This window comes from Mustelus asterias, chromosome 23, assembly GCF_964213995.1.
Source record: "Mustelus asterias chromosome 23, sMusAst1.hap1.1, whole genome shotgun sequence".
Taxonomy (NCBI): domain Eukaryota; kingdom Metazoa; phylum Chordata; class Chondrichthyes; order Carcharhiniformes; family Triakidae; genus Mustelus; species Mustelus asterias.
This window is the reverse complement of record NC_135823.1, coordinates 18,551,586-18,573,124: the sequence shown is the minus strand read 5'-3', so window position 1 is coordinate 18,573,124 and position 21,539 is coordinate 18,551,586. Positions and strand designations below refer to the sequence as shown.

The window sequence follows — 21,539 nt, the reverse complement described above, 5'->3', positions numbered from 1 at the left end:
GCTTGCATGCTGCCTTGCCTTGCAGCAAGAGAGTTAGTGGCTCCCGTTGAAAAGCAATGCAGAGATGTGTAAAGGGATTTGCACATAAGGGGCGGGATTTTCCAGATGCGCTCGCCCCAAGGCTGGAAAATCCCTCCCGAGCTCAACGGACCTTTGCGTGGTTCATGTTCCACCTGCTACGATTCCCGTGGTGGGTGGTATGGGAAAATTCTGCCCGTAGTGTGTGTGCCGAGCGGTGGAGTTGACGCAAGAAGGAAGGAGAATGGGGAGATGAATGTAAAGCTGAGAATGTGAAGGTTGCGAGGTTTGTGTGTGATTGTGGGAGAGAATGGCATGTCGCATACAGAACATGGACACAGGCTCTACCATGCTCAGATGAACTTTTGAGGAATTATTCTGTTGCTAGCACAGAGTACCATTTCTGACATTGCTGTCATCACAGGCTACCAAAACTAAGGCAAGCAGTTGGCTTCGTAGCTCAGTGGTTAGAGCACTGGTCTTATAAGCCAGTGGTTATGAGTTCAATTCTCGCTGGAGACTAAGGTTAAGTTTTTGGGTGGCACAGTGGTTAGCACTGCTGCCTCACAGCTCCAGGGACCCGGGTTTGAGTCCCGTCTTGGGTCACTGTCTGTTTGGAGTCTGCACGTTTTCCCCGTATCTGTGTGGGTTTCCTCCGGGTGCTCCGGTTTCTTCCCATAGTCTGAAAGACGTGCTGGTTAGGTGCATTGGCCATGCTAAATTCTCCCTCAGTGTACCCGAACTGGCGCCGGAGTGTGGCGACTAGGGGATTTTCACAGTAACTTCATTGCAATGTTAACGTAAGCCTACTTGTGACATTAAGGATATAAACTTTTTTTAAAGTTCACATTTGACTTGGGAACCAGAACCTGCCTCCATATAATGTTTTTACTCATCACCTTGTGTTACACTATCTCAATATTTGCTACTCCAATGGGGTAGAGTTTGGTCTGGGCCTGTAGTCTGACAAGAACATGGCTGAACTGACAGGCCCAAGGAGGACCAAGCACCTTCCATGTTTGCTGAGCCTCTAACTGCAGCTCATCCAGAACCAATATCAGGCTGTCTGCCTCTCCACTCAGACCTGGGAGGGGAGATCAGAGCAGGCTTTGGCTGCTGGAGGTTGGGGAGAGGGAATGGTGTGATCGTGACCCCTGTGGATTGGAAGAGCAATTCTCTTCAGAACATCATAAGAATGCTTCATTAAAAGGCGAAAGCGATGGCCTAGTGGTGTTATCGCTGGACTATTAATCCCGAAACTCAACTAATGTTCTGGGGACCCGCGTTCGAATCCCACCACGGCAGATGGTGAAATTTGAATTCAATAAAAAATATCTGGAATTAAGAATCTACTGATGACCGTGAAACCATTGTCGACTGTTGTAAAAACCTATCTGGTTCACTAATGTCCTTTAGGGAAGGAAATCTGTTGTCCTTACCCAGTCTGGCCTACATGTGACTCCAGAGCCACAGCAACGTGGTTGACTCTCAACTGCCCTCCAAGGGCAAGTAGGGATGGGCAATAAATGCGACAGCAACGCCCGTGTCCCACAAATGAATAAAAAAAGATGTTAACTTACCTGACCGAAGAATTGTGGGTGTGGAAACATTTGGTGTCTGTCCTGCTTCTCAATGATCAGGATATTATTCAACTGGTGTTGGGTGTTATAATGTAACCAATGATAACATTGGAATCTGTTATAATGTAATCAATGGTAACATGTTGTGAGCTATACAGGATTAGCTAGGGATTGTGGGGAGCTTGCGTGGCCCAGGGTGCGGTCTGAGAGTTGGTGTAATGAAGTTTCTTTATTAAACCTTTCTCTTTGATTTACTTAGTTCTTTCATTGAAGTATCCTTACTGCTGGATGAACGTTAAGCCCTGAATATGAAAGCGATGCCTCAGAAAGGAGCCCAGTGAATTTAGTGGTGGTGTAGCTTGGACACAGCTCATGCCACTGTTACATTTGTACACTGTATATTTGCTTGGCACCCAAACATGTACAACCCAACACCCATCAATGCATACCAACTCCCACTCCAGAAAATGCCTTGAGAGTCCCCATGCTCATTCACGTCATTTTCTCAAACATACCTAACCTTTGGAGTCAATGACAGACGTACAAGTTGTCTAGGAAAATCCATCTCTCTTCTTGTTTTACCGACTTTCTCCTTATCCTGATGTAAGCTCTGTCAGACTGTAAGTTAATTAGAATGCGCAACTTTGAAAAATGGGCAATTAAATATACAGTACCTCATGTTCTTAATACATCACAACCTCCAACATCGTAGATTGTCTGTCCTTAAGGAACATACAGTCCCATTCATTAATGATACGGAGCTAATCTGTCAGCTCAAAGCTTTGCTGCAATTCTGCTGGCATTTAGATCATGCTGAATGTTGTATAGCTGGCTTCCTTTCAAACCATTGCAGTGTTCCCGACAGAATTAATTCGTTTAATATTCTTTGAAATCTGAAACAATTTTCTCACAGTTCGTGAGTGAAAAAAACCCAGTGTACTCAGGCAGTGTACTAAGGTCTTTCAATGAGGTTCACCTTCAAAGTCAAGGAGAGACTGGGTGAGAAATTTGAATCACTGGCGCTTGCTTTCCTGGGAGCTATGAGTGTGCTTCGAACTACAAAATGTCATTGTGGTGCATGCACGATATGTTGGGTGAATCATGCTGAATATCACATTAATAAAAGCGTGAGGTCATGCATGTTGAATGTGTGCTGTAAGTATGCGTGCAACACTGCCATTTGAGAGCTCAAGGCTCAAACTATCCTCTCTTAATCTCAAACAGTGGGGAGGCAAGATGATACGGTGGAAGAATAAGAGGAGGCAATGGCCAAGTGGTATTTAAGTTTAAGTTTATTTATTATTGTCACATGGTCTATCATATGAGGAGAGACTAAATCGGTTAGGATTGTATTCACTCATGGAGTTTAGGAGAGTGAGAGGGGACCTCATAGAAACTTATAAAATTCTAATAGGGTTCGACAGTGTAGATTCAGAAAGAATGTTCCCAATGGTGGGGGAGTCCAGAACTAGGGGGTCATAGTTTGAGGATAAGGGGTAAAGCTTTTGGAATTGAGGTGAGGAGAAATCTCTTCACCCAGAGGGTGATGAATGTGTGGAATTCACTACCACCAAATGAAGCTGAGGCCAAAACTTTGTGTGATTTCAAGAAGAAATTAGATATAGCTCTTGGGACTAAACAGATCAAGGGAAATGGGAGGAAGGGGGATCAGGATATTGAATTTGATGATCAACTATGATCATAATGAATGGTGGAGCAGGCTCAAAGGCCCAAATGGCTTACTCCTGGTTCTAGTGTCTACCTTTCTATATTTCTATTGTCATAAGTAGACTTACTTTAACACTGCAATAGAGTTACTGTGAAAATCCCCTGGTCACCACACTCCGGCCCCTGTTTGGGTACACTGAGGGAGTATATGTCCAATGCACCTAACCAGCATGTTGCTGGACTATTAATCCAGAAACACAGCTAATGTTCTGGGAACCTGGGTTCGAATCCCACCACAGCAGATGGTGGAGTTTGAATTCAATTTTAAAAATCTGGAATTAAGAATCTACTAATGAGCATGAAACCACTGTCGATTGTCAGAAAAACCCATCTGGGTCACTAATGTCCTTTAGGGACGGAAATCTGCCATCCTTACCTGGTCTGGCCTACATGTGACTCCAGATCCAGAGCAACATGGTTGACCCTCAACTGCCCTCGGGCAAATAGGGATGGGCAATAAATGTTGGCCTGTCAGTGATGCCCATGTCGCCCATGTCGCAATTGGAAATTGAAAATGGATAAGGCTCTTGAGCAATGCAAGTTAGCAGGAAAGAGCTTAAACAGGGACTTAGGACGGCAAAAAGGGGCCATGAAATGTCCTTGGCAGGGAGGACATTTATAAGGAGGAAGAGGGTAGCTAAGGAAAGGGTGGGTTCACTCAAGAACAGTGGAGGGTATTTGTGTGTGGAGCAGATGAGGTACGTGAGGTCCTTAACGATTACTTTGCATCAGTATTCACAAAGAAGAAGGATGTGGTGGATGGTGAGTGTAGAAAGGAGGATGTTGACATTCCAGGACATGTTGAAATAAAAAAGGAAGAGGTATTGGAGGTTTTGAAAAGCATTAAGCTGGACAAGTCCCCAGGGCCAGATAGGGTCTATCCCAGAATACTAAGAGAGGCGAGGGAAGAAATTGCTGAGGCCTTGGCCAAAATCTTGGTATCCTCTTTAGCCGCAGGCAAGGTACCAGAGGACTGAAGAGTAGCGAACATTGTTCCTCTATTGAAGAACAAAGAACAAAGAACAGGAAACAGGCCCTTTGGCCCTCCAAGCCTGTGCCGCTCCTTGGTCCAACTAGACCATTCGTTTGTATCCCTCCATTCCCAGACTGCTCATGTGACTATCCAGGTAAGTCTTAAACGATGCCAGCGTGTCTGCCTCCACCACCCTACTTGGCAGCGCATTCCAGGCCCCCACCACTCTCTGTGTAAAAAATGTCCCTCTGATATCTGAGTTATACCTCGCCCCTCTCACCTTGAGCCCGTGACCCCTCGTGATCGTCACCTCCGACCTGGGAAAAAGCTTCCCACTGTTCACCCTATCTATACCCTTCATAATTTTGTACACCTCTATTAGGTCTCCCCTCATTTTCCGTCTTTCCAGGGAGAACAAGCCCAGTTTACCCAATCTCTCCTCATAGCTCAGACCCTCCATACCAGGCAACATCCTGGTAAACCTTCTCTGCACTCTCTCTAAAGCGTCCTTCTGGTAGTGTGGCGACCAAAACTGGACGCAGTACTCCAAATGTGGCCTAACCAGCGTTCTATACAGCTACAACATCAGACTCCAGTTTTTATACTCTATACCCCATCCTCTAAAGGCAAGCATACCATATGCCTTCTTCACCACCTTCTCCACCTGTGCTGCCACCTTCAAGGATTTGTGCACTTGCACACCTAGGTCCCTCTGTGTTTCTATACTCTTGATGGCTCTGCCATTTATTGTATAACTCCCCCCTACATTAGTTCTTCCAAAATGCATCACTTCGCATTTATCCGGATTAAATTCCATCTGCCATTTCTCCGCCCAATTTTCCAGGCTATCTATATCCTGCTGTATTGTCCGACAATGTTCATCGCTATCCACAAGTCCAGCAGGTTAAGAAGGGTAGAAGAGACAATGCGGGAAATTTCAGGCCTGTGAGCCTTAAATCAGTGGTGGGGAAATTATTGGAGAAGTTTCTTAGAGACAGGATATACTCACATCTGGAAGAGAATAGGCTTATTAGAGATAGGCAGCATGGTTTTGTGAAGGGGAGGTCGTGTCTCACAAGCTTGATTGAGTTCTTTGAGGAAGTGACAAAAAATATTGACCAGGGCAGGGCAGTGGATGTTGTATACATGGATTTTGCTAAAGTCTTCGATAAGGTTCCTCATGGCAGGCTGATACATAAGGTGAAGTCATATGGGATTCGAGGTGAGCTGGTAAAATGGATACAAAACTGGCTTGGGCATTGTAAGCAGGGAGTAGCAGTGGAAGGGTGCTTTTCTAACTGGAGGTCTGTGATAAGCAATGTTCCACAAGGATCAGTGCTGGGGCCTCTGTTGTTTGTACTATATATAAATGATTTGGAGAAAAATGTAGGTGGTCTGATTAGTAAATTTGCAGATGATACAAAAATTGGAGAGTAGCGGATAGTGAAGATTGTCAGATGTTACAGCAGGATATAAATCAGCTGGAGACCTGGGCCGAAAGATGGCAGATGGAATTTAACCCGAACAAATGTGAGGTGATGCGATTTGGAAGTCTACTGCAGAAGGAAAGTGTACGGTAAATGGTACAGCCCTTAGAAATATTAACATACAGAGGCCAAAAGAGAAAATGCTGGAAAATCTCAGCAGTCTGGCAGCAACTGTAAGGAGAGAAAAGAGCTGATGTTTCAAGTCCAGATGACCCTTTGTCAAAGCTCTGACAAAGGGTTATCTGGACTTGGAACGTCAGCTCTTTTCTCCCCCTACAGATGCTGCCAGACCTGCTGAGATTTTCCAGCATTTTCTCTTTTGGATTCAGATTCCAGCATCTGCACTAATTTGCTTTTTACCATACAGAGGGATCGAGGCGTGCAGATCCACAGTTCCCTGAAGGTAGCAACTCAGGTGGACAAGGTGGTCAAGAAGGCATGTGGCATGCTGGACTTCATCAGTCGGGGCGTTGAGTATAGGAATTGGAAAATCATGTTGCAGCTTTGGTTAGGCCGCATTTAGAGTATTGTGTTCAATTCTGGTCACCGCATTACCGGAAAGATAGATAGAGTCGTAGAGTCGTAGAGGTTTACAGCATGGAAACAGGCCCCTCGGCCCAACTTGTCCATGCCGCCCTTTTTTTTTAAAACCCCTAAGCTAATCCCAATTGCCCGCATTTGGCCCATATCCCTTTATACCCATCGTACCCATGTAACTATCTAAATGCTTTTTAAAAGATAAAATTGTACCCGCCTCTACTACTATCTCTAGCAGCTTGTTCCAGACACTCACCACCCTCTGTGTGAAAAAATTGCCCCTATGGACACTTTTGTATCTCTCCCCTCTCACCTTAAACCTATGCCCTCTAGTTTTAGACTCCTTTACCTTTGGGAAAAGATATTGACTATCTACCTTGTCTATGCCCCTCATTATTTTATAGACCTCTATAAGGTCACCCCTCAGCCTCCTACGCTCCAGAGAAAAAAGTCCCAGTCTATTCAGTCTCTCCTTATAACTCAATCCATCAAGTCCCGGTAGCATCCTAGTAAATCTTTTCTGCACTCTTTCTAGTTTAATAATATCCTTTCTATAATAGGGTGACCAGAATTGCACACAGTATTCCAAGTGTGGCCTTACCAATGTCTTGTACAACTTTAACAAGACGTCCCAACTCCTGTATTCAATGTTCTGACGGATGAAACCAAGCATGCCGAATGCCTTCTTCACCACTCTGTCCACCCGTGTCTCCACTTTCAAGGAGCTATGAACATGTACTCCTAGATCTCTTTGTTCTGTAACTCTCCCCAATGCCCTACCATTAACTGAGTAAGTCCTGCCCTGGTTCAATCTACCAAAATGCATCACCTTGCATTTGTCTAAATTAAACTCCATCTGCCATTCGTCAGCCCACTGGCCCAATTGATCAAGATCCCGTTGCAATTGGAGATAACTTTCTTTACTGTCCACTATGCCACCAATCTTGGTGTCATCTGCAAACCTACTAACCTTGCCCCCTATATTCTCATCAAGATGTTGATGCATTGGAAAGGGTGCAGAAGAGATTTACCAGGATGTTGCCTGGTTTGGAGGATATGGACTATGAAGAAAGGTTGAACGAACTTGGATTGTTTTCACTGTAGCATCGGAGGATGAGGGGGGACCTGATAGAGGTTGACAAGATTATGACAGGCTTGGATAGAGTGGATAGTCAGGGTCTTTTTCCCAGGGTCGAAAGGTCAATTACTCAGTGGCATAGGTTGAAAGTGAGAGGGGGAAAGTTTAAAAGAGATGTAAGAGGCACATTTTTCACACAGAGGGTGGTGAATGCTTTGAATGCACTGCTGGAGGTGGTGGTGGAAGCAGATTCATAGAATCCCTACAGTGCAGAAGGAGGCCATTCAGCTCATCGAGTCTGCACCGACCACAATCCCACCCAGTCCCTATTCCCGTAACCCCACATATTTACCCTAGCTAGTCCCCCTGACACTAAGGGGCAATTTATCATGGCCAATCAACCGTAACCCGCACATCTTTGGAGTGTGGGAGGAAACCGGAGCACCGGAGGAAACCCACGCAGACACGGGGAGAACGTACAAACTCCACACAGACAGTGACCTGAGGCCGGAATTGAACCCGGGTCCCGTGCGCTGTGAGGCAGCAGTGCTAGCCATTGTGCCATCGTGATTCTATAACAACATTCAAGAGGCATGTGGATAGTACATGAATAGGCAGAGAATAGAGGAACCAAAAGAGAAAATGCTAGCAAATCTCAGCAGGTCTGGCAGCATCTGTAAGGAGAGAAAAGAGCTGATGTTTCGAGTCCAGGTGACTCCGGAGAAAAATCCAGAAAGATTCATGAATAGGAAAGTCTTCCATTCCATCAGTGTGCAGTTAGTGTATGACCGTCATGGATGTCTGTGCCAGACACCCTGGCAGCATGCATGGCAGTTTTATATTGAGGAGATCATATGTCCCAGAGGTCTTTGCGGAGGAGTCCAGGGTGCAGGGATGGCTCATGGGGGACATGGGCCGTTTTGGACTTGGCTGAAGACGCCTGTGCGGAGGCCTGAGACTGAGGCGGAGACCCGATATAATGAGGCTCACGTTGCCATGGGTCAATAATGGAGCGATGCAGAGGGCTCCTCAAAAAACGGTTCAGGTGCCTGGATATCATCTCACTTTGTGGTGGCATTGCTGTGCCCTGCACAGCCTGGCACAGCAGCGACGAGACCTTGTGGAGGAGGAGGTGGAGGCCCGACCAGCTGGATGTCACTGGGGAGGAGGCCGCCCAGCAGGAGCAGGAGGAAGAGGAGGAGGAGGAGGGCGATGACGATGAGAAACATCACCCAGGCACTGGAGGGCTGGCGGCAGCGAGGGTCAAGCATGCGAGGGCAGCGAGGGAGGCCCTGATCACCTGGCTTGGCTAATAATCAGGTAGTGGTCCTGAGGTAAACAGAACAGGCAGGTTCCAGCTCATTCCATGGACTGAGTCGGTTACGTTGGAATGCTGATGGGATTAATACAATTGGGAGGGTGAAGGAAACTTGTATATTAATAAGACCATGGCATCTCCCAGACTGCTTCACAGTCAACAATACAAGCGCAGACTTCTGTAAACAGATACTGTAAACAGAGGCTGCAGAATGACTTGGACAGGCTGGGAGAGTGGGCAAAGGAGTGGCAGAAGGAATACAACATGGGAAAATGTGAGGTTATGCATATTGATAGGAAGAATAGAGGCGTGGACTATTTTCTAAATGGGGAAAGGCTTCGGAAATCTGAGGCACAAAGGGACTTGGGAGTCCTGGTTCAGGACTCTCTTAAGGTTAACGTGCAGGTTCAGTTGGCAGTTAGGAAGGCAAATGCAATGTTTGCATTCATTTCTAGAGGGCTAGGATACAAGAACAAAGATGTACTGCTGAGGCTGTATAAGGCTCTGGTCAGACCCCATTTGGAATATTGTGAGCAGTTTTGGGCCCCATACCTAAGGAAGGGTGTGGTGGCCTTGGAGGGGGCCCAGAGAGGTTCACAAGAATGATCCCAGGAATGAAGGGTTTGTCATATGAGGAGCAGTTGAGGACTCTGGGTCTATATTCGATGGAGTTTAGAAGGATGAGGGGGATCTAATTGAAACTTACAGAATACTGAGAGGCCGAGACAGAATGGACGTGGGGAAGATGTTTCCACTAGTGGGAGAGACTAGAACTCGAGGGCACAACCTCAGAGTGAAGGGACGCTCCTTTAAAACCGAGAAATGTGTGGAACTCATTGCCACAGAAGGCTGTGGAGGTCATTAAATGTCTTTAAGACAGAGATAGATAGGTTCTTGATCAATAAGGGGATCAAGAGTTACGGGGAAAAGACAGGAGAATGGGGATGAGAACCACATCAGCCCTGATTGAATGGCGGAGCAGACTCGGTGGACCAAACGGCCTAATTCTGCTCCTATATCTTATGGTCTTAGCCATTGGAGTGCTTGAGGAAGGAGAGAGATCCCCGTAAGGCGACAAAAGTCATTGCTTTTTAAAACAATGTGCACATGATTGTTATTTATTTTTTTCAATACAGAAACCAGTCAGGAATAATCCTTCTCTTTCTATGGTGCAGCTGTAAAAATTGGTGAGAGTCATAGTGGACATGCCAAATTTCCTTCACCTTCTGAGAAAATAGAGGCATTGGTGGGCTTTCTTAACTGTAGCGTCAGCATGGAGAGACCAGGGCAGATTGTTGGTGATCAGAACACTAGAAACCTACATCACCATTGATGTCCTTTTATTTGAACACTTGCTTCATAATATAGCTTGATTTAGTGACTGTTAATGTACATCAATTATAGATATGTCATGGCACTAATACAGCTATTTCAGTACACAAGTTAATAGTTCTCAGTGAGAAATTGTTCCAAATAAACTTCAATAATGTTTTGGACAATGTATCAGCGTGAACAAACTGCTCTTAAAAAGGACATCTTTAGGTTGATAATATGCATTGCGAGATGTTAGGTAGATGTCACAAGCCACTTATTGCAAATGAACAATTGTCAAGGAAATTCATTACGTGCAAGTCCAAACACTGAGAACTGCAGGTATTTGCTGAACTGGAGTCTACTACAAATAAATTTGTCGTCTCTCCTCCTGTTTGACATGCCACGACCTGGGATTACCTGATGCCCATAGAGGCTCCTTTTGGAGGGAATTTCTGACGTTCCTGAGAGCAGGATATTTCTACTTATAGGGATGAGTTAGCTAGTTGCGCATGTAATCAGTTGTGGGTCACCGCAGTCTCCTGGCATTTGTTTTATTGTCTCAGAGATTTGGAGGGGAACTTCCAAGAGTTACTTTCTAAATTGGCTGCAATCTTCTTCCCTGATTTATTCTCTCCTGAGAGCTAGTATTACTCAACGGAAGTTGCATTGCTGATTAGACATAACATGCTAATAAACTGATACATAGTATCAAATCCTTAATTTTACATTAGCCTGTTCTCAAAGTCTTGCAGATCACACTGAATAAAGCTCACACTTGGCTAAAGCCCTGACCTGTTGCTTTTCTTCTTACTAGTTACCAATATCTGATATACATACATATTCAACTATATATGTATTTGATTTAATTTAATTTTATATTGTCACATGTACTGGGATACAATGAAAAGTATCGTTTCTTGCATGCCATACAGGCTAAACGTACCGTTCATTGAGTACATAGGAGTGAAGGAAAGGAGAGAGTGCAGACTATAGTGTTGCAGTTACAGGTAGGGTGAAGAGCTTAATATAGGATAGGGCCATTCAAACGTCTGTTGGCAGCAGGCAAGAATCTGTTCTTGAGTCGGTTGGTGCGTGATCTCAGACTTTTGTATCTTTTTCCCGACGGAAGAAGGTGGAAGAGAGACTGTCTGGGGTGCGTGGAGTCCTTAATTATGCTGGCTGCTTTTCTGAGCCAGCGGGAAGTGTAGAGGGAGTCAATAGGAGGGAGGTTGGTTTGCGTGATGGACTGGGCTACGTTCACAACCCTTTGTAGTTTCTTGCGGTTTTGGTCAGAGCAAGTGCGTTACCAAGCTTTGATAGAAAGAATGCTTTCTATGGTGCAGTTATAAAAATTGGTGAGAGTCACAGTGGGCATGCCAAATTTCCTTAGCCTTCTGAGAAAGTAGAGGCGTTGGTGGGCTTTCTTAACTATAGCGTCAGCGTGGAGAGACCAGGACAGATTGTTGGTGATCTGAACACCTAGAAATCTACATCACCGTTGATGTAGACAAATCCATGTCCTCCACTACATTTTCTGAAGTCGATGACTCGCTCCTTCGTCTTACTGACATTGAGGGAGAGATTATTGTCATCGCACTAGTTCACCAGATTCTCTATCTCTTTCCTGTACTCCGTGTCATTGTTGTTTGAGATCCAACCCATTACAGTGGTGCCATCAGCAAACTTAAAAATGGAGAATGTATTAAATATATTAAATGTTCAAATCTATACACAGTTCCTGAGTCATAATGCAACTTTCTGTTTTACATTTTTGTCAAACTTTAGTGTTAACATTCTATTAGAAATTTCTCAGTGCACACATACAATAGAAGCTGGTCACATCCTTTCTCACTGTAATTACTCCTCCCAGCCTGAGGTTGTGCTGCAGGGCCTGTGGATGGGATTTTCCAGCTGCGCTCGCCCCAAAACTGGAAAATCCTGCCCGGGATCAACGGATCTTTGCATGGTCCACCTTCCCACCTGTTACGATTCCCATGGCGGGCGGGATGGGAAAACTCCCCCGTTTCCCCCAGTCTCTGAACAGTCATGCAGGGAAAGTCTTATGCACCAATCAACTTGGCTCCTTTGCTTTCTACAATGATGTAAATGTTACTATTTATCTATAGGTCATGCAATCCGATTAATTATTCTCCAGAGAGGGATGACTAGTTGGTGTGGGGGTGGCTGTGTGTGAAGATGTTGGAAACAGTGTTTTGCCAGAGGGAAGTGGAGCAGACCTGACGAAGCAACATTCCTCCCCTTCCATTTATTACGTTTGTACATGACCCCTACCGTCCAACTGGACAAAGGCAGCAGATACCTGGGAAAACCACCACCAGGAAGTTCAACATCCTGACCTGGAAATATATAATTGACACTAGGTCAACATCCTGGAACTTCCTTCCTAACTGCACTGTGGCTGTACCTACATCATATATAGGTATGGTGGGGCGACACCGTGGTTAGCACTGCTGTCTCACAGCACCAGGGACCCGGGTTTGATTCTTGGCTTGGGTCACTGTCTGCGTGGAGTTTGCATGTTCTCCCCGTGCCTGCGTGGGTTTCCTCGAGGTAGTCCAGTTTCTTCCCACAATCCAAAGATGTGCGGGTTAGGTGGATTGGCCATACTAAATTGTCCCTTGGTGTCAGGGGGACTAGCTGTGGTAAATGCTTGGGGTTATGGAGATAGGGCTTGGGTGGGATTGTGGTCGGTACTGACTCGGTACAGGGTCAAATGGCCTCCTGCACTGTAGGGATTCTATGAAATCTAAATCTATATGGATTGCAGCAGTTCAAGAAGGCAACTCACCAAGGGGCAATTAGGGATGGGCAATTAATGCTGGCCTAGCCAGAGATGCCCACATCCTATAAATTAATTTTTAAAAATAAGAAGAGAGGTGGGGATTTTTCAGGACCTTGCAAGGTTAAGAATTGAAACTTTTAGGAGATGGTGAAGATTCATCACTCCTATTCCCATTCCTGTAGCAATCTTACACTAACTGGCCAATTAACCATCGTCAGGTGGGGTTGCTGACCACTCAGAGGCCGAAGACGGGACTTGAGGCTATGCCGTTCCTGGGTATGCCCCATGTCACTGGCAGGGCAAGCCCAGCAGAGGTGATGGCACACTGGTATACAGTCAAAAGGGAGTTGCCCTGGGAGTCCTGAACATCAACTCTGGGCCCCATGAAGTCTCATTGGCACCAGGTCAAAAATGGGCAAGGAAACCTCCTTGATTAGCATGACTGTGTCGTATCTGACAGGGAAGGAAGTGCAAATGGATGGTCATGTCGGAGTCTGGCTCCAAATGGTCGGCGTTTTAGCAACTCTCCCAGCTACCATCCACCCAACGACCATCCTGATGGCAACCATCCTCCCAACAACTATTCTCCCAAAACTCAAGCCTGCATAATTCCAGTTACCAGTGATCAATGGCAGATGGTTGTGGTGGTTGGAGATCAACCATCTCAGTCCCAGGGCAGCACTGTAGGAGTTCCTTAGGGTAGTGTCCTAGGCCCAACCATCTTCATCTACTTCATCAATGACCTTCCTTCCATCATAAGGTCAGAAGCGGGGATGTTTGCTACTGACTGCACAATGTTTAGCAACATTCGCAACTCCTCAGATAAAACCCCCATCTGCAATGATGGAGGAACCAACACGCCTGTGCAAAAGATAACGCTGAAGCATTTGCAACAATCTTCAATCAGAAGTGCCGAGTGGATGAGCCATCTCCGTTTCCTCTGGAGGTCCATAGCATCACAGATACCAGTCTTCAGCCAATTTGATTCACTCCAAATGATATCAAGAAATGGCTAAAGGCACTGGATACTGCAATGGGCCCTGACAATATTCCAGTAATAGTATGGAAGATTTGTGCTCCATAATGTGCCGCACCCCTGGCCAAGCTGTTCCAGCACAGATACAACACTGGCATCTACCTGGCAATGTGGAAAATTGCCCAGGTACGTCCTGTACACAAGAAACTGGACAAGTCTAACCCGGCTATTTGCTGTCCCATCAGTCTACTCTTGATCATCAGTAAAGTGATGGAAATGGTCATCGACAGTGCTATCAAGCAACACCTGCTCAGCAATAACCTGCTCAGTGACGCCCAGTTTGTGTTTCGCCAGGGTCACTCAGCTCCTGACCTCATTACAGCCCTGGTTCAAACATGGACAAAAGAGCTGAAATCCAGAGGTGCGGTGAGAGTGACAGCCCTTGACATCAAGGCAGCATTTGACTGAGTGTGGCATCAAGGAGCCCTAGCGAAACTGGAGTCAGGGGGAAAACTCTCCGCTGGTTAGAGTCATACCTGGCAAAGGAAGATAGTTGTGGTGGTTGGAGGTCAGTCATCTCGGCTCCAGGACATCACTGCAGGAGTTCCTCAGGGTAGTGCCCTCGGCCCAATCATCTTCAGCTGCTTCATCAATGACCTTCCCCCCATCATAATGTCAGAAGTTGGGATGATTGCTGATTATTGCACAATGTTCAGCATCATTCACAACTCCGCAGATACAGGAAAAGTCCATGTCCAAATGCAGAAAGACCTGAACAAGTAACATTCATGCCACACAGGTGCCAGGCAATAACCATCTCCAACAAGATAGGATCTAACCATCGCCCCTTGACATTCAATAGCATTACCCTTGCTGAATCGCCCACCATCAACATCCTGGGGGTTACCACTGACCAGAAACTGAACTGGACCAACCATATAAATACTGTAGCTCCAAGAGCAGGTCAGAGGCTTTGAATCTTGCGGTGAGTAACTCACCTCCTGACTCCCCAAAGCCTGTCCACCATCTACAAGTCAGGAATATGATGGAATACTTGCCAATTGCCTGGATGAATGCAGCTCCAACACCATCCAAGACAAAGCGGCCCGTTTGATTGCTACCCCTTCTACAAACATTCAATCCCTTCACCACAGACAAACAGGGACAGCAGTGTGTACCATCCACAAGATGAACTGCAGGAACTCTCCAAGGCTCCTTAGGCAGCACCTTCCAAACGCACAACTGCGACCACCTAGAAGGACAAGAGCAGTAGATACCTGGGTACACCACCACCTGGTGGTCCCGCTCCAAGTCACTCACCATCCTGACTTGGAAATATATCGTTGTTCCTTCACTGTCTCTGGGTCAAAATCCTGGAACTCTCTAACACTTTTTTGTTATTTGTAAACAGGATGTGGGCATCATTGGGGGGGCCAGCATTTATTGCCCATCCCTGAGGGCATTTCAAACAGGCTTGCTGTGGCTCTGGAGTCACGTGTAGGCCAGACCAGGTAAAGGCAGCAGATTTTCTTCCCTAAAGGACATTAGTGGACCAGATGGGTTTCACAACAATCATTAATGGTCATCATTAGACTTTAATTCCAATTTTAAAACAAATTGAATTCACATTTCACCATCTGCCATGGTGGGATTCAAACCCAGGTCCCCAGAGCATGATTCTGGGTCTGTAGATTATTAGTCTAGCGACAATACCACTGCACTACTGCCCACACCTCAGGGACTGCAGTGGTTCAAGATGGCAGCTCACCTCCACCTTCTCAAGGACAATGAGGGATGGGCAATAAGTCCAGCGAAGCCCACATCCTATGAGTAAATAAGAAGAAAATTGTTGACGCTATTGTGTGTAAATGTCTTGGTTCACTCATGGCTAGTGCCGTAGTAGTTTAGTAGTTTCTTGATGTCAGCAGAGCTGTGGTGCAATATTCAGGCATTGTCTTTTGTCATTGTTAGTGACTGTTCATGTATGTCATGCCAATGAGATCAGTTTTCCTGCTGCGATTGTTCAGTGCTGAACAGAATGGATAATAACTCTTGTTATGAGTCGATTTGTGAAATATTTAGTTGCCATTGCCACCCTCCATTATGCAGTGTTTTAGAATTCATTCTTCTTCTTCAGAACATAGAGATAAAGCTGGTTCTGCAGTGGTTTAAGTTTTAAGTTTATTTATTAGTGTCACAAGCAGGCTTACATTAACACTGCAATGAGATTACTGTGAAAATCCCATAGTTGCCACACTCTGGCGCCTGTTCGGGTACACTGAAGAAGAATTTAGCATGGCCAATGCACCTAACCAGCACGTCTTTTGGACTGTGGGAGGAAACCGGAGCATCCGGAGAAACCCACGCAGACACGGGGAGAATGTACAGATTTCGCAGTGACCCAAGCCTCAATTCAATTTTGAGGAATTGAACCGGGTCCCTGGTGCTGTGAGGCTGCAGTGTTAAACGCTGTGCCACCGTGCCATCTCCTTGGTGTCAATTTTCAACTTTCATTCATCATAGAATGTACAGCGCAGTACAGGCCCTTCGGCCCTCGATGTTGCGCCGACCAGTGGAACCAATCTAAAGCTCCTCTAATCTACACTATTCCAATATCATCCATATGTTTATCCAATGACCATTTGAATTCTCTTAATGTTGACGAGTCCACTACTGCTGCAGGCAGGGCATTCCATGCCCTTACTACTCTCTGAGCAAAGAACCTACCTCTAACATCTGTCCTATATCTCTCACCCCTCAATTTAAAGCTATGTCCCCTCGTGCTAGCCATCACCATCCGAGGAATAAGGCTCTCACTATCCACCCTATCTAATCCTCTGATCATCTTGTATGCCTCTATTAAGTCACCTCTTAACCTTCTTCTCTCTAACGAAAACAACCTCAAGCCCCTCAGCCTTTCCTCATAGGATTTTCCCACCATACCAGGCAACATCCTGGTAAATCTCCTCTGCACCCTTTCCAACACTTCCACATCTTTCCTATAATGCGGCGACCAGAACTGTACGCAATACTCCAAATGCGGCCGCACCAGAGTTTTGTACAGTTGCAGCATGACCCCCTGGCTCCGAAACTCAATCCCTCTACCAATAAAAGCTAACACACCGTACACCTTCTTAACAACCCTATCAACCTGGGTGCCAACTTTCAGGGATCTACGCACATGGACACCCAGATCCCTCTGTTCATCCACACTACCAAGTATCTTACCATTAGCCCAGTACTCTGTATTCCTGTTACTCCTTCCAAAGTGAATCACCTCACACTTTTCCGCATTAAACTCCATTTGCCACCTCTCAGCCCAGCTCTGCAGCTTATCTATGTCCCTCTGTAACCTGCCACTTCCCTCCGCACTGTCCACAACTCCACCGACTTTAGTGTCATCCGCAAATTTACTAATCCATCCTTCCACGCCCACATCCAGGTCATTAATAAAAATGACAAACAGCAGTGGCCCCAAAACAGATCCTTGCGGTACACCACTAGTAACTGAACTCCAGGATGAATATTTCCCATCAACCACCACCCTCTGTTTTCTTACAGCTAGCCAATTCCTGATCCAAACCACTAAATCACCCTCAATCCCATGCCTCAATGAACATGAAGTTGGAAGAGCAGCCACACTGCACTCCAGATTCTTTATCAGCTGGGCTAAGGCTCATCAGCATAGCTCATGTACAATGTTGGCACCATTTATTGTCAGGTGTATTAGTATACAGTGAAAAGTATTGTTTCTTGCTCACTATACAGACAAAGCATACCATTCATAGAGAAGAAAAAGAGAGAGTGCAGAATTTAGTGTTACAGTCATAGCTAGGGTGTAGAGAAAGATCAACTTAGTGCGAGGTAGATCCATTCAAAAGTCCGATGGCAGCAGGGAAGAAGCTGTTCTTGAGTCAGTTGGTACGTGGCCTCAGACTTTTGTATCTTTTTTTGCGACGGAAAAAGGTGGAAGAGAGAATGTCTGGGGTGCGTGGGATCCTTTTGTGCTGGCTGCTTTTCCGAGGCAGCGGGAAGTTTAGCCGGAGTCAATGGATGGAAGACTGGATGGACTGGGCTGCGTTCACAACCCTTTGTAGTTTCTTAATGCAGACATTTTTAGGTGAATTAACTAGTCTCCTCTCCAAATGGTGCACATTGAATCAAACTGGCTCAATGATTCAATTGCTTATTACCAAAGATAGAATCAACCCTGTGTTAGCGTGGCCCCTTTAAGGGGGGGGGGCTGAGAGTCACGTGATAAGGGTGGACGCTATGGAGTGTCGAGGCGGGAAGCCAAGCCAATGGGATGTAAGGGCGCGTATCCTAGGTGAGGGAGGATCCTCAGTTAGAGCGGGGAATGGACAATAGTCACATAGTTAGTTCTGTCAGCCCTTGTTTGTAAAGAACTATTCATTGCTGGTAATAAACCATCTTATACTTTGACCAAAATCGAGTCCTCCTCAATTTATTACCAGGGGAGGTGATGTCCTAGTGGCATTATCGCTAGGCTATTCATCCATAGCTTCAGCTGATGTTCTGGGGACCCGGGTTCGAATCCCACCATGGCAGATGGTGGAATTTGAATTCAATAAAAAATGTCTGGAATTAAGAATCTATGATGACCATGAAACCATTGTCGATTGTCGGAAAAACACATCTGGTCCACTAATGTCCTTTAGGGATGGAAATCTGCCGTCCTTACCTGGTCTGGCCTACATGTGACCCCAGAGCCACAGCAATGTGGTTGAATTGCTTCTGCCCTCTGAAATGACCCAGCAAGCCACTCCGTTGTATCAGTCGATACATTGTTCTGTAGCTGTTCAAGAAGGCAGTTCACCACCACCTTCTCAAGGGCAACTAGGGATGGGCAATAAATGCTGGGCGATGCCCATGTCCCATAAATGAATAAGAAAAAATAAATCCCTCACTCACACGATCACCACAATTTATTAATTAGGCACACGCAATGTTTTGTTTCAACTGCTTCCATCTTTTTAGTTGGGCACAATTCAGAACAGAGCAAGAACTCCCGATTATTGCTGTTCCCGCAGGTTGACGGTGTGCCGACTAGGAATCGTACGCCTGTGTTCCTGCTCAGTGAGCATTCCCGAAATAACAGAGCGACCCTGAGGCCAAAGCGAATGTGTTTAAGCAGCACAGAAATGGTCTTGATAAGTGCGGGCAAAAGGGAAAACCTCCATGAAACTTTGAAGGCCATTCCTCAAAGGGAATCACGTGCCGACGCCCTGTGTCTGCTTTCTGATAAATACCACAGCACAAGCTCAGGATGTTCGTCATAGGTTTGTTGGAACAGCTGCATACTGCCGGTAGACATGCAGATGTGGCCTTATGATTCTTCGAGGCAACTCACAGCTTCCAATCAGTGAAAGGTCATTGCAAAGCAGTGACTAATGCATTTCATACCAAATTCTCCTTTATCAGGTCATGAAAACAAGGCTTGTTCAATCTAGTGAGAGGAATGCATGTGTGATTAGTTGCAGAAGTATGATGGGTGAAAGTAAAGTTCTAATTTTTTGGATAAGTAGTAACTCTGCAACAGTAATTCGCCCTGTGCAGCTGCTGATGTTGAAAACACAATCCCCCAGAAGAGAGGAAATTGAAAGGGAAAACGCTGGATAAACTCATCAGGTCCGGCAGCATCTGTGGAGAGAGAAACACTTAACCTTTCGAGTCCGTGTGACTCTTCTAGAGAACTGAAGAGGGGTAGAAATGCGATGGATTATACAGGTAGGGAGACAGCTGGACTACCCCACTACTGCTCCCCTCACCCCAATCCCAGTAAAGACTCCATCCCATTCTCCCAGTATCTTCGCCCTGCTGCATCTGTTCTTTCGAAAGAGCACTTCCAAGATGTCTGCCTTTTTCCTCACCTGAAGACTCTCACTCACTGTGGTTCACAGGACATTCAGCCATGTCCTACCCATCTCCCACACCTCTGCCCTCATGGTGGCATGGTGTCACAATGATTAGCCTCACAGCACCAGGGACCCGGGTTCAATTCTGACCTCGGGTCACTGTCTGTGTGGAGTTTGCACATTCTCCCCGTGTCTGCGTGGGTTTCCTCTGGGTGCTCCGGTTTTTTCCCACAGTCCAAAGATGGGTGGGTTAGGTGGATTGGCCATGCCGAATTGTCCCTTAGTGTCAGGGGGATTAGCAGGGAAAATGTGTGGGGTTACGGGAAAAGGGCCTGGGTGGGGTTGTGGTCAGTACAGACTCGATTAGCAGAATGGCCTCCTTCTGCACTGTAGGGATTCTATGGATTCCCCTCCCTCCCAGAATCAGGATAAGGTCCTTCTTGTCTTCACCTTTCATCGCACTAGCCTCGGCGTTCAAAGTATTATCCTCTGTCATTTCCGTCAACTCCAGCCACCACTCAACACATCCTCCCCTCAGCCCCCTGTCAGTGTTCCGCAGGAACCACTCCCTCTGTGAGACCCTAGTCCACTCCTGCATCATGCCCAACCCTTCAGCCCCTTCCCACAGCACCTTCTCATGCAATCACAGAAGGTGCAATGCCTGCCCCTTTACCCCCTCCCTCCTCACCATTCAGGGTCCCAAACACTCCTCTCAGTTTACGCAGCATTTCATTTGCACCTCCTTCAATTTGGTTTATTGTATTCGCTGCTGCCAACGTGGTCTCCTCTACACTGGGGAGACTAAACACAGGCAGGATGACCGCTTTGTGGGACACCTTCGCTCAGACCACACGCATGACCCCAGCCTTCCTGTTGCTGCCATTTTAACTCAGCATCTTGCTCTGGTGCCCACCTGTCCATCCTTGGCCTGCTGCAATGCTCCAATACCAATGGCAAGATTTGCGATTTCTGGATTTCACTGGATCCTGCACCCCTGCCAGCGATCTTGCAGACCTAAGGCCCAATTTTACCATCAAGTTGCACCTGTTTCTGGGCACGAAAACTTTGTAAAGTCCGGCGTGAGGCAAGTAGCGCAATCCGCAGCCGCCTCGGCGCCATTTCACCTTTACCAATGGCTGAAAATGGCCACGATCGGGACCGTGCCTGAAATGGGCACGACGGCAATTTAAATGCATTTGCACGAATTTAAATTGACTTAATGGGCTGGACGCCCAACCTTACTGGCACTTCCCCCTTTACCACCACGTTCGCCCGTCCAGATTCGGCGCGAAACAGGCATGATCCGCAAAAGTCCAATTCGGGCGCTTCAGCTTCTGAGGAGGTAAGTTCTGAGCTTCTGGGCTCGCTGCACCAGAATGGTGGTGTGGGGAGGAGGGTAGGTGGGGTGGGGGGAGGAAGAGGCGCGTAACGTGGCTCTCTGCTGGAGGGGGCTGGGAGGCAGGGCAGGGGGGGTCCGCTGCCACTCTGCATGTGACCAGTGGGGGGGGGGGTCAGCTGCCACTCTGTGTGTGATCAGTGAGGGGGAAGGGGGGTCCGCTGCCACTCTGTGTGTGATCAGTGAGGGGGAAGGGGGGTCCGCTGCCACTCTGTGTGTGATCAGTGAGGGGGAAGGGGGGTCCGCTGCCACTCTGTGTGTGATCAGTGAGGGGGAAGGGGTGTCCGCTGCCACTCTCCATGGGATCGGTGGGGGGAAGGGGGGTCCGCTGCCATTCTGCTTGTGATCGGTGGAGGGGAAGAGGGGTCCGCTGCCACTCTGTGTGTGATCGATGGGTGGGGAGGGGGGTCCGCTGCCACTTTGCGTGTGATTGGTGGCGAGGAAGAGGGGTCCGC

The 21,539-nt window shown here is 46.8% G+C and overlaps 1 non-coding gene across 1 annotated transcript; it reads left to right on the top strand.

Moving 5' to 3' along the window:
- The first annotated feature begins 467 nt into the window (after nucleotides 1-467).
- trnai-uau (transfer RNA isoleucine (anticodon UAU)) lies at nucleotides 468-540 on the top strand. Its single transcript has one exon. It is a non-coding gene; the product is annotated as a tRNA-Ile (tRNA).
- The last annotated feature ends 20,999 nt before the right edge of the window (nucleotides 541-21,539 follow it).